The sequence below is a fragment of the Mustela lutreola genome, chromosome 14 (genome assembly GCF_030435805.1).
Source record: "Mustela lutreola isolate mMusLut2 chromosome 14, mMusLut2.pri, whole genome shotgun sequence".
NCBI lineage: Eukaryota > Metazoa > Chordata > Mammalia > Carnivora > Mustelidae > Mustela > Mustela lutreola.
Window position 1 is genome coordinate 44,460,374 of NC_081303.1, and position 14,417 is coordinate 44,474,790.

The window sequence follows — 14,417 nt, forward strand, 5'->3', positions numbered from 1 at the left end:
TCAGTGGGTTAAAGCCTCTGCCTTTGGCTCGGGTCATGATTCCAGGGTCCTGGATCGAGCCCCACATCTGGCTCTCGGCTTGGCAGGGAGCCTCATTCCTCCTCCTCTCTCTCTCTCTCTCTGTCTCTCTGTCTCTCTGCCCGCCTCTCTGCCTACTTGTGATCTCTATCTGTCAAATAAATAAATAAATCTTTAAAAAAAAAAAAAAGACCTAAGAACTGTCTCACACATAGTAAGGTCTATGCAAATGGAAGCTACTGCTGTGTTATTACTGTTATTAATCATATTTCCCTGTTACATAAAATTCTGGAGGTGATATGGCAGCTCTGATCTATCAGACTCTCAGAAACCATGCCTATTTACAGCGGATCAAGTCAGCTCTCTGAGGCAGGAAGGGACACAGGGTACTTGCTGGCTGTATCTTGAGGCACATTACTGGATATGGCCACATAACACTTTTAGCTTCGTCCCTTTGGCCAGAATTTAGTCTTATGAACCTAAGTAGCTGCAAGGAAGGCTGGAATATAGTCTTCATTCGGCTGGTCATGTGCCAGCTAAACTTCTCTTACTCAGAAGACATTTTGAACAGGGTGGGAATCAGTGAAAACCAACCAAATGAGAAAAGCAAGGCTCTTTATTCTGAGCCTGCTAGAGCGATGGAGTCAAGCATTGTCAGTAACATTTTGGCAGAAATTCAGAGGTAGGCAGAGGAATAGGAAATCTTTATAATGGGAAAAATAAGCCTTTAGGGATGACCCAATTAGTTGTTGGCACAAAGAAGCTGTACATGAGCTACTTAGAAGTGAGGTATCTCACCTGGCTTTCTCTGATTGGTCCTAAGTTGGAAGCAGGGACAAAAGTTAAGGAAGCTGTCAGTTAATTCAAGTCCTGGCCATTTGAGGCTGATTGTTCCAGAGTTACTGCTCAGCTTCATGCATTGTTGCTAGAGATGGCCGTCTGGCTTCCTGCACACCGGACATAGGGGGCTGGTGTCCTGGGATGTTTGTTATGGATAAAAGATTGGTTTTCTGGTCAGGTTGCTCAAAGTTGTGGTTCAGAGTTCCATTTTTATATGATTTGGACATTGTCTGTATAGTCAGTCTCCCACCAGATACTGGAACACAGCCACTAATCCCTGCTACGTGGAGTTATTGTAAGGCGTTCTTAAAAACAATGTTAGAGGCTTTATATGCATTGCCATGTTTATTGTTCAAAAGGATTTGGGGGCTAAATTTGACGTTTAAAGAAGATAACCATCATTACTAGTAAATAGAAGAACTGATGTTTGAAATTAGGGTTTATCTGATGCAAAATGACATGTGTTTTCCTTTAGAAGCCCTTAAAGATTTTTATATCGCAGAACTCCTTTGAAAAATCAGATGAAAACCCTTGACCTTCTCCCCAGAGAGATGTTGATGCATACACACTTTGCCTTCCATTACTAAGCCTTCAAAGATTTTCTGATCAAGGTGCTCACTGGTTCTCTGGCAGTAGCTAGGAACCCTGCTATCCAGTGGGAGCGCCCTGTCACCTGGGTCAACTCTCCTGCCATTTAACTTCTCTTAGGCTTAGTTGCCTCATCCGTAAGATGGAGGCAGTTTTGAGATTACTTGCTACATTATAAAAATACTGCATGACTGGGAGTTAATATTTTTATTATCACAGAATGCTATCAAGCTGACGCTGTTTAAAGTCCCATGGTGAGAGTGACTCACTTCTAATCAGTTATCTGATCTTCTGTTTTAGGGACTTCCCAACACTAGCGCTGTCTTTCCACATTAATGAACACTAACTTAATTAATTAATCAAGTAATTAATTAATCAAGTAATTAATTTGCAGTTTTAATTTTAAAAAGAAATGCAAACACACAAATGCCAAATTTATTAAATTATTATTGATCAAGATGAGGCATATAAAAGCAAATGTAAGTAGTCCTTATAAGAGAGACAACTGAGATGCAATTCTTGGCTTAAAGTGCAAGAGTTCTTTAAATGCTTGTAATCAGAAGCAAAGAGAGCAAATCTTCATTGGGCAAATACCGGCTGAAGGCAGATAAAAAACAAACAGTTTCAGTTATCAATTCTTGCTCCCAATTGAGAGATTGATGTTTGGGGGTTTTCATTCTCTTCTAGAGTTTTTTGCTCTTTTCTAGTGTAGCGCCCTTTCTTTGCAATGGTTCCTCCACACCTAGAGGTTGCTGTCCCTGCCCATTGCCAAGGCACGCCTGAGTCCATAGCATTCACCTTGAAAGAATACTCCTGTCCTTTTACCACTTGGGAAAACTAGGGCAAGATCAGAGTGCTTTATAGAAGCCCTGTGATTGCATCTGTAGCAGATTTGGATTTCTTAAACCTGTGAGGGAGGAGAAATTTGTCAGTGTGTTTTTACATTTATTGTGGTGATGAACTCAGCTCACTTATTTAAATGGATATTGCCATCAGTTGAGATTTTCAAGGAATTTTTTAAATTAACTGAACCAGTGGACATAGTAAGATCCGTTCAGAACAACAGATTCTGTGTTTGGTAATGAATAGTAACATACAGTTGTAGATTGATAACTATACTCTTAAAGTATCCTTGGGGCTTTTGACTAAAATTTGAAGGTATCTATCATGTAAAAGATTACTTAGGAAACTTTTTTTTAAATAAAAGATATCAACTTATTGCTAGTAAGCTATATATTTATAGAACAATTTATTGTACTTTGATAGAACTGAACTAGTTCAGAGAATTGGTAATACCATTCTTCGTTCCTGTCTAGTAGACATTATTGTATAAGCCTCTAGTGATCCTGGTCTTTATTGTAGGTACCCTTAGTCTACCTCATCAAGATGTAAGAGATTCTGGGTTCGATGTCCCAGATTCTCTTGGAGCCCTCCTAAAGGTGGAAAGTTGTATTGCAAAGTTACAGATCTTAGAATAGTCTCAGCATATTGGCCATAACAGAAAGCTATTCCAGTCCATAAAAGAAAGTCTGACATCTGGTTACATTTATGTATGTCTTTTATGATAAATAAAGAAGGACAACGAGGAGATGTTGCTGTTCTAAGTAGGCTGATGAAAGAAGACCGTCCTGACTTCCGTCTTGCACTCCCACCTCCACCAGCCTTTTCCTACTTACTGTCCTGGTTCCATTTTTTTCTTTGCAGACACCCACTCCTGACCCTGTTCCCAACACCACCAGAAATGGTTCTTGAGGGGTGCCTGGGTGGCTGAGTTGGTTACGCCTCTGCCTTTGGCTCAGATCATGATCCTGGAGTCCCAGGATCAAGCCCCGCGTCTGGCTCCCTGTTCAGTGGGGTTCCTCTCCCTCTACCCCTCCCCCTGCTACTTCTCTCTCTCTCACTCTCTCTCTCGAATAAATGAATTAAGTCTTGGAAGAAAGAAAGAAAGAGAGAAAGGAAGAAAGAAAGAAAGAAAAAGAAAAAAGAAAAGAAAAGAAAAACCTCTTCTTAAATCCTTCTCGAGTTTCTACTTGGTGGTAAAGATGTTTGTCAAGATTTACTCAACCTGTGGGATCCAGCATAAGCTCTCAGAGGGAGGAATCTTTGTTTGAGGACCTCATGAATCCCCAGTGCTTAGGACAGTGCCCTGCACAGAGCAGATGCTCAACAAATATCTCCTGTAGAAGGTATAGATACCTTCAGTTTCTAGGGAGGTGCCTGGCTCATAGTAGTATCTCAGTAATCACATGGTCAGTGAGTATGTAAAAGGTGCTATTTCCTCTCTCCCTCTCTCTCTCTCCCATTCTTCCTTAATTCCAAGTTGACTCTTGACCTCTGCTATGCTTCTCTGTTCTGGGGACCAGTAGGTGAATATGGGTGGTTGTTTCTTGCTGTTTCACTCTGGTCTCACCCGGAGTTGCTAAGATATTGAATGGTATGCCCGTGAGAGAGAAGACGGTGTTTCAAGCTGATGCAGGAAGGGTATTTTTCCCCTGCAAGAAATTCAAAAGTACTTTTCTAAACATTCTTATTTGTGCTATAAGCTGATCTTTATAAAAGAGACTGCATTAAGGGAAAAAAAAAGTCATAGGAACTTCTTTTATGAAGGAGCATGATGGTGACTTATGCTTTATAAAAGACAGCAGTAGATACTTGAATTGTAAGAAAATGATTCATTTCTTTTTAGGGAGTAATATTGTAAATCATAGTGCATCACAACAATATATTTCACTGTCTCAAGTCTTCAGCTTAATTGGGGTAGAAGAGAAAATATAGCTCCTGGTCTGTATTCCAGAAACGAACCTCTGGATAGCATTGCATCAAAGATTTTTACAAGTAAATAATTAATTGGTTTAGAGCAAGCTGACAAATATAATTAAGCAATTTATAGTTGAAATATTCAGTATTTCTCTAATTAGTGACAAAGGAATACCTGAGGCTGTGGTCAGATGAAATACTTCCCAGATGAGTTTTAGGATAAAAGGAAATCTAGAATTTTTCATCATATATTTCTTTATCATCAGTAATCAGAATTTTAAAGGAAAAATAGACTCTTAAAAAACAGATTTCAGTGTACCAAGTTGTGATTTATATACTATGTATTTACTTTATCATACCTTAAATTAGACCAATAGTTTCTCCATTTTGCCTTATTAATACTGTTTATTTCACTCTTTGTACAGCAAAGAAACAAATTTGGTGATATAGATTTGGTATAGAGAAGATGAGAAACAAATATCAGAAGGGTGTAAACAAAAGCTTTTTTTTTTAAGGTGTCAATAGAAATATTGCTAAAATGTGTTTAAACTTTTCATAGCCCATTTTTCCAATGTGAGGTTTATTCATTGAATTATTTATAATTTTTTATATTTATAATTACCTCTTAAAAAGTTAGTTTGGGACAAAAGAAGAAATTGCATATCTTTAACATTATATTTATAAAAACCTTCATTTTGCTAAAATGTCACTAAAATACAATATAACCCAATGTAATAAATCTCTTAGGGGGAAACTTTGAAGTTTATTATCTGTCAAAAGATTTTCATACCACAGCACACTGGCTAAGAAGTCAGTCAGCATTATACTTGCAGTTTTTTTTTAGTGAAATATTTTTAGTGAATATGGATTACTGATTTAAATGGATATCTACTTTGTGTCAAGAGTTTGGCACAATTCCAAATAACAAGTTAAGACTATCTCTTTTTTCCATGTTTTATTGAGATGTAATTAACATATATCACTGTGTAAGTGTAAGATGTGCAGCATTATGGTTTGATTTATATATATTGTGAAATGATTGTCGCAGTAAGTATAGTTAGCATCTGTCATCTCAAACAGATACAATAAAAAGTCTTGTGATGACAGATCTTAGGATTTACTTTTATAACAACTTTCCTGTATATTATTCAGTACAAGTATTTGGAGTCATCAGGTTGTACATTCCATCCAAGTACTTATTTATGTTGTAAGTGGAAGTTTGTACCTCTGACCACCTTCCACCCATCCTTCCTCTGCCCCACCCCCATCTCTGGAGACCACAAATCTGGTCTCTTTTTATGAGAGAGAGAATGTGTGTGTGTGTGTGTGTGTGTGTGTATGTGTTAAATTCCGTATATAAGTGAAATTATACAGCGTTTTCCTTTCTCTGTCTAACTTATTTCACTTATAATGCCCTTAAGGTTCATCCCTTGCAAATGACAAGTTTTCCTTGTTATTTTTTTTAATGGCTGAATAATTTTCTTCTGTGTGTGAGTGTATGCGATATATATATATATATATATATATATATACACACACACACACATATAAATATATACACAAATATATATATATATATCACAACTTTTTTCCATTCATCTGTAGTGGTCATTTTTGTGGTTTCCGTGTCTTGGGTATTATAATTAATGATGCTATGAACATAGGGATGCCAGATATTTTTTTGAGCTAGTATTCTCACTTCTTTTGGATATATTCCTGGAAGTAGAATTGTGGGATTATATGGTAGTTCCATTTTTAAATTTTTAGGGATCCTCCATACTGTTTTCCATAGTGGTTATACCAGTTTACAATCCCACCAACACTGTACAAGAGTTCCATGGCAGCATTTGTTATCTTTTGTTTTTGTTTTTGTTTTTGTTTTTGGTGATGGCCATTCTGACAGGCATGAGGCAATATCTCATTGTGATTTTGATTTGCATTTCTCTAATGAGTAGTGTTGTTGAGCATTTTTTCATATATCTGTTGTTCATTCATATATCTTCTTCAGAAAAAATGTCTATTTAGGTTTTTGCCCATTTTTTAAATTGCATGATTATTATTATTATTGTTACTATTTGCAGTTGAGATGTATTAGTTCCTTATATATTTTGAGTATTAACCCATTATCACATATATGGTTTGCAGTTTTTTTCCCCATTCCATAGGTTGCCTTTTTGCTTTGTTGATCATTTCTTCTGAAGTTTTTAAATTCAATATGATGACCCTTGTTTATTTCGTTTTTGCTGCTTATGCTTTAGGTATCCTTTCTGAATAATTGCTGTCAAGACCCAGGTCAATGAGGTTTTCCCTTTTTCTTTTCTTTCTTTCTTTTTTTTTAGGAATTTCATGGTTTTAATGGTTTCATTCTAATTTCGTTCTTTTACATGTGAATATCCACTTTTCTTAGCACCATTTATTGAGGAGACTATTTTTCTCCATTGGGTATTCTTAACTCCCTTGTCCAATATTTAATTAACTGTACATGCTTGGGTTTATTTCCAGTCTTTCAGATCTGTTTCCTTGCTCTCTTTGTTTTTATGACAGTACTATACTGTTTTGATTACTGTAGCTTTATAGTATAGTTTGAAATCAAGAAGTTTGATATATCAAGATGCCTGCCCCTTTGTTATTCTTTCTTAGGATTGCTTTGACTTTCACTATTTGGCGATCTTCTGGTTCTGTGTAAGTTTTGGAATTGTTTTTTCTACTTTCATAAAAAATGCCATCAGAATTCTGATAGGGAGTGCCTTGAATCTGTAGATGGCCTTTGGTAGTATTAACATTTTAACAATCTAAAATTCTTCCAGCTCTGAACACAGGATATTTTCCATTTATTTTAGTGCCTCCTTTGATTTCTTTCATCAATGTCTTGCCGTTTTTAGACTAGAAAACTCCTTGGTTAAGTTTATTCCCAAGTATTTTATAGGTATTGATGCTATGGGATCATTTTCTTTATTTCTTTTTCAGATAACATATTGTTAGTATACAGAAACACTACTGATTTTGTACATTAATTTTGTTCTGTGTTACTTTATAAATTCATTGATTAGAGTTAACATTTTTTTGGTTCTATCTTTAGGATTTTCTGTATATATAAAATCATGTCATCTACAAATAGAGACAATTTTACTTCTTCCTTCTTTCCTTTCTAATTCTGATACCTTTTATTTCTTTCTCTTGTCTGATTGCTTTGTCAAGGACTTCCACGATGTTGAATAGGAGTGGTGAGAGTGGGCATCTTTGTTTTGTTCCTGATCTAGACTATCTTTTCTTAATATATTTAGATATATTTCATATTCCTGAATATGCAGCTTGAATTTTCTGCATTGTTACCACTTATATGGCATTCCCTTTAAATTTGGTAGAAGCCTTAAAACTCCTTTACTTTATACACACATAAAGTTACTTTTATGTGTTGATTTTTACGGTGTTTAGAAATTCACTTGTAGGGATGCCTGGGTGGCTCAGTGGGTTAAACCTCTGCCTTTGGCTCGGGTCATGATCTCGGGGTCCTGGGATTGAGCCCCGCTTTGGGCTCTCTGCTCAGCGGGAGCTTGCTTCCCCTCTCTCTCTGCCTGCCTATCTGGCTACTTGTGATGTCTCTGTCAAATAAATAAATAAATATCTTTAAGAAAAAAAGGAAATTCACTTGTATTTTTCTTTTATGACTAATTATCACAAAGTTAGCAACTTAAAACAATACAAATTTATCTCACAGTTTCTGTAGATAAGTGAGTTCACATACTGGTTAGTGGGTTCTCTGCTCAAGGTCTTAGAAGACTGAAATCAAGGTGCCAGCTGGGGCTGTGATTTCATCTGAGGATTAGGGCTTTCTTCCTTGTTTGCTCGTTGGTTAGAAGAATTAATTTCCTTGCAATTACATGACTATCTTTGTGGTTATCAATTGGGGACCATCCTTGGGTCCTAGAGGTCTCGTACTGTGCCTGCCACATGGCCCTCTCCATAGCCTGGCAGTTTGTTCCCTTGAGGCCAGCAGTCGAGTCTCTCTGGCTTTGAATTTCTAACTTTTATGAAGGGCTTACTGGGTTAGCCCAGGCCTACCCTTTTTGGTGAACTCAAAAGAAACTGATTTGGAGCCTTAGTTACATCAGCAAAACCTTTCCTGCCATGTAAGACAACACGATAGAAGAATGATAATTCATCATATTCACAACTCAACTTACACTTAAGCGGAGGAATTATATACAAGAATTTCGGGATTTGGGGGGGGGGCGTTGTCCTACAATTTTGCGTACCATAGGCTTTGATAAATTAGCTAAAATACTAACAGTGTTTTAAAGATAATTATTAGCTCCAAATATTAGAACTTAACAAATCTTGTTCACCTTTTTGGTGTGGTTGCTTTTTACATTTGCAGACACATTTTTACTTGCACTTATCCAAATTTAGAGGTTGGACTAGAAATAAAATCACTTTGAGATGTCTTTTACACTTTTGACCTTTGAATCCTTAAAGCAATAAAATCTTCCCAGTAGTATCATCTATCTTGGATGACTCTGATTTATAGTTTACAAGGACACCTACACTTTCCATTTCAGTGTCTGGTATAAAATGTATAGTCCAAGCCAGGCAACTATGAGAATAGCCAGTGATTTCAAATGTGATCTGTTTCCCTCTGAGTCTTTTGTATAAGATTGTTGTCTATGTTGCATATGACCTTAGAATTATTTGGAAGTTGAAGGTTATAGATCAGTGGCACTATTTGAAAAAAAATCCATACAGAATTGAATATTACATACATATGTATATGTACATAGTTACCCACTCATGCATGGGCAGCCATGTGTTTGTGTATTTATATAGATTTATGCCTACATTGATATGTACATGTAGCTGTGTTATACAGAATTATTTATATAAAAGCAGTGTTACTGATAAAATATCACCTGGGTTTTCTTCAATACTTAAGTACTTTGATATAATAAAGTAGTATAGAACTTGGGGATTTTAGTAAATTAAATCCTAATGACCATTATGTAATTCTGTGAGTATAACTAAAAGGTGATATGTAACTTCAAAACTATATTTACTTGGGAAAATTAGAAAATAATTCTTATTTTTTATTTATTTTATTTTTAAAATTTATTTGACAGAGAGAGAGAGAGACAGTACAAGAGGGAACATAAGCAAAGAGAGTGGAGAGGGAGAAGCAGGCTTCCTGCCCAGCAGGGGCCAGATGTGGGGCTTGATCCTCAGGACTCTGAGCTCAAGGCAGATACTTAACCGCTGAGCCACCCAGGTGCCCCTAGAAAATAATTTTTAAAGGACGACTTGCTCTTTACATTTTAAGGTAACACTGATCCTAAAACTGCCTTTAAAAATTTCTGTAACATCACGAGCAGTCATACTGGTAGCTATAACAGTTAAATAGAGAAGAGATACAGACTCCCCCCACTCCCCCCGCCCCAGTGAATTTCTGCCAAGAGACTTTTACTGTCTCATTATTGTTCTGTGGTGTTTCCCTTGTCCATTAAGAATATTGAAATATCTTTTCAAGCATCTTACTGATGTCTGGTAAAGCAGAACCAGAAAGAATGTATTAAAGAGGCAAATGTTTCTGTTTATCTTTGTGACCTTGTGTATTCCTGAAGATTAACTTTCTGCTTTTGTGCTCACTCTTTCTGTCTCTAGTCCTCTAGTGCATCAGAGAAAATGTCTTAGATTTCCAAGTGTCTTCTCTATTAGTTTTAGTAACATAGAAGCTTCTCTTAAAAATTAACCATGTGGCAGCAGTTCGGGGATTAATTCTTGTAGTAATTCTGATGCATTCATCTATTCTTACTGATTTTTTAATGTCCTAAGTTTCCTCAGTATGAATGTGCTAATGTTCCGAAGGCAACTTCTTTGGAGGAAAAACATTATAGGAGCTTATTTTTCTTTTTTGCTAAATAACTTAAGGGTTTTTTTTTTCCCCTCAAGACTTAATTGCTCAGAGAAAAATCTTTACCCTTCCTACCTTAAGATGAAACATATTTCAGCTTCCTTAATTACCCACATAATTTTGGTATGGGAGAATGAATAGATTATATTGGTATTCTATTAAATTATAATCTAAAAACAGCTGTATACTCTTAGTGGGTTTTCTGACGTTACGTGAAAGGAAAAAAGACAAGTGGAGCTTGCATGGGAAATAGCAACGTAATAAACTCAGATGCCAGTGATGAGTATTTTCAGTGGTCTCATGGCTGCCAGGCCCATTCCACTTCACACCTGCTAGAGCGACTGCACGTTGCTGGATTTTATTCAAGAGTGCCAAGAGTGAAAATATTCACATGCTGCAAATTAGTATTACAAACCCAAATTCTAATTGAGACATAACTATTTTACACATTTATATAATTCTCAAAATTGTGTATAGCAAGTATTGTGTGACTTAGTCTGTTCAGACCTCCTTATACCCTTCAGAAGAAAATTGTTTTTACAGAAAGATTCATACGTAATACAAATCACACTTAGAACCATCAGTTACGCTTTCAGAAGCATTCTATACTTTCCATCACCCAGTTTCTGTGCATTGAATTTCTTTGAAACAACCATTGCAAAATATAGCCTTATGAAAATGCATTATAGTTACAGAGATGTGTTTGTCTGGGAACATAACATCCCTTCTGATGGTAAATGTTTGACCTATTGCAAGTTTCTCTAACTACCTGTCATCTCATGTGAAGATCCTTTATAGTGTTAACTGGATCTATGGGGATCTCTGAGGTATTACTATTATTATTATTTGCTTTGTTTTTATTAACTGGAGATTTAAGGGATAGGACATAGCATTATTTTTATATGTGAAAATGTGCCAAGTAGGCATTTCTTTATGTAAGTTTTATTTGTGCCTGAGACTGTAGAACCATAGATTCTATTTTAGAGACATTGGGAACCTTATAGCTCATCTCTAAACTCTGTTCAATATAGGGAGGAAATGGAGGCCTACCCAGGTTTAGTTAAGTGGCGTGCTCAGGGTAACACAACCAGTTATGTCAAGGCTGATAATCAGGTCTTTATAAAAGATAATAGATATATTAGTAGCACATTAAATATCCGATGACATTCCTAAGCAGGAAGTATGTCCTTATATTAACATGAATTATTTACTTCCTCTTGTTAGTTACTTGGAAGAGATAGGCTTGGGGCTTGTAATTCTAGTTTTCTTATTACCTCATAATTTCTCATTATTTAATTATCTTTTTCCTGATCTTCTACAGAATGCCTTGTGTACCCAGGATCCCACTTGCTGCTTTTTGTTTTTGTTTTAACTACAGCAGTACAATCTAAAAGATTACGTGTATATTATTCTGGGACCAGCTACACAGTTGTGGGTCCTTCATTGTAAAATTGTTAAGAATTTCAGGATGGCAACAAGAGAGCATTAAACTAAATACAGTGTCCTGCATGACTACACAGATCGCTCATGAAGCCAGCCCTGGCTGTTCTAGATGTTTTGTCTGAAACTTTCTTCTTTAAAGAATAACATACCAAACTGTGGACTTAAATATTTTGATACACCATGGAGATTAATTTTTTTAATAAAACAGGAGTATAATTTTCTGCTTTTTCTCTGTGGGTGAGTTTATTATAGGTAATATCATTGAAGCTTTCCCCAAAATTTCTTGAAAGGAATGTTAGAATGGCAAAACTTAGAAATAAATAATGTAGACGTTCCTTTTGGATCGATGGTCTAGAGTGCAGATATCAAGTCATCCAGCTCAGTCCAAAAAATGGTCCTTAAATATGCAATCATCCACTATATTACTGGATTTGGTGTTGGGTATTTAATTTGGAGGAGGATGTTAGGTGATTTTTTTTCTAAAGGGGTGACTATTTTCCAGCATCTTCAAATGGAAGCAGCTTGCCTTAGCATCCTCTTTTATATTAATAAATATGTATATACATTGTTAAAGTGGCAATATGAATATATTTTACCAGGTGTGCTGAATTTTACCTAAGAGAAGGCTGGTAATCTTTTCACACATAAGTGAGAATATAATATACTGTGATTTTTTATATTTACGTTGACTAGCTTTTTGATACGTCTGTTTCTTGAATTTGAATAATGTTCAGTGTTTACTTGAATGACGTTAATGGAGATAGTAAATAGGTTTATAAAGTAAACAATATTTGAAGCTTTGCATAGTGAAAAGACTATCCTGTTTTTTAAAAAAGACTAAATAAAAGTTAATTCCAAGTGATAAGGTATACCTGAGTGCCAATTTCTGCCTCTTTGTAAATTTTCAGATACTTAATTTTCAGATTAAAAAAACTTGAAGTTCAGTTTCATAATGCAAATATAGTAAAGTGCCATATTGGACAGTCTTCCTTTTCACATAAATGCTTATTGATACGAACCTTTAAAAAATTTGGCTATGTTATTTCTTGCTTTATTAAAAACTTACCACATGACAAATACGTGTGCATTTGTAATTTCTGTTTCTTGGCATTAGATTTTTTTTTTTCCTAATCTAGTGCTAAGTAGTTACATAGGGCTGTCTTAATTTTAGAAAAAAAGTGGATTTTTGAACAGTAATGCTATTTGACTAAAGAATTAGCCGATATGTCTATATTAGAATAAATTTCAAGAAAAGTTTTTTTTTTTTTTAATACTTTGGCATTGGGAAAGTTTCTGCCCTGTAATGCTAATATAAATTTTACCAGTATAAAAAAAAAATCAAATTTTCATTGCCTTTTTTCCAGTCATCCTCTTTTTAAGAGATGGCCAACAGTGCCACCATCAGAACAGACAGGCTTTTCTCATAAGTATTGGTTTTATAAAACAAACAAAAAAACAAACCCCTGCACTTAAGAAGTGATGGAAAACTGCATGTGGTGAAACAGATAAGACTTATTTGTGAGATACCAATGACATAATGAAACTGCCTCTGATTTCTTTTATGAGCAAATCAGGTTCGTAAAATTATTCTTCAGAAACCTGTTACTGATTTGGATACTTACGTTTTTGCCAGGTCATTCTGTCTAGGTAACATTGTATTGATATCAATTTATTGCCTTCATCTTTAATTTGTTGTTCAAAGAGATAGTCTCAATGCATATAAAAACATGAAAATGGTCAGACCCTCTTGGTCTGATAACATCTTCCCTAATGGTGCATTTTAAGGGCCATTTTTTTCATTCTGCTTTCTCCTATATATATGATTTATTGTTTAAATAATGAGACTTTAAAAGTAATGTGCCAAATTCATTATGACTATGAGGATTTCAGAATCTGTATTAAAGCATAAAATTGTTCTTTCATGGTCTGAAGCTTACATGATGCATTATATTTATTTTTGAATGAAAAGAAACCTGGTCCCCATCTTCCTGTTGACATCAAACAGTCTTCTGATATGCTAATCCAGCATCAGGGAGAGCACATAGACAGGCTTTATTTGGACTCATTCCAAATCTGAAAGAAAATTATGTGTATAGAACTGATTTTGCAGCATGGCCCTTTAGAATGAAGAGTGATGTTGATACAGTCTGCAATTAAAAATACTGAATATTGAAACATGATATGGGAGGTTTTCAGCATTTTAGTAATACTCTGATTTGCTCTTTAATTACCTGGTCATCTAATTGTTACTTGTTTTTTCCTACTGATGTTAATAGCCCTTGAAATTACTAAATTCATTTCCATAGTTAACATTAATCTAAAGTTACTGGCTTTTCCTTGAAGATTTATCCTTTTGGTATATTGAGTACATATGAGACAGTAGATATAATCTTTTACTAAGTATGAAGTAGGGATATCAACAGATTTCCCTATGTTCTTCTTTCAGCCTGCCCTCAACTGGTCACAGCGGTAAAAAATTGACAGAGAAACTTGCTTTGCAATTACCCAAATTATAGTTTCTCCATTTTCAATAATAAATCAAATCAGTTGAACTTCCAAAAACTTTTCCAGAAAAAAATGCACTATAGTACGCACTTAAATGTTGATATCTGTTAATAACTATTTGTGTTTTTTAAAAGTTAAAATTATCAGAAGATGTCATAAAAACTTCCTTATATGTAGTATTTCATGTTGGTCATTTGTAAATATCGTTAAACAGGAAACCAGTTGCATTTTTGTGTTAGAAAAATAATTTTTATGTAATCTTTATGAATTTTAGGAAACTAAAAACTTTGTTCTTGAAGGAGATATATTCTTCTAACAATGTAATATAGGAAAATGGGCATAAATATATACCTCTGGTTTTGTA

At 35.1% G+C, this 14,417-nt stretch overlaps 1 protein-coding gene across 3 annotated transcripts in view; it reads left to right on the plus strand.

Moving 5' to 3' along the window:
• NEK7 (NIMA related kinase 7) overlaps positions 1-14,417 on the plus strand; it is a 155,082-nt gene that overhangs the window by 99,212 nt on the left and 41,453 nt on the right. The window lies entirely within an intron of this gene.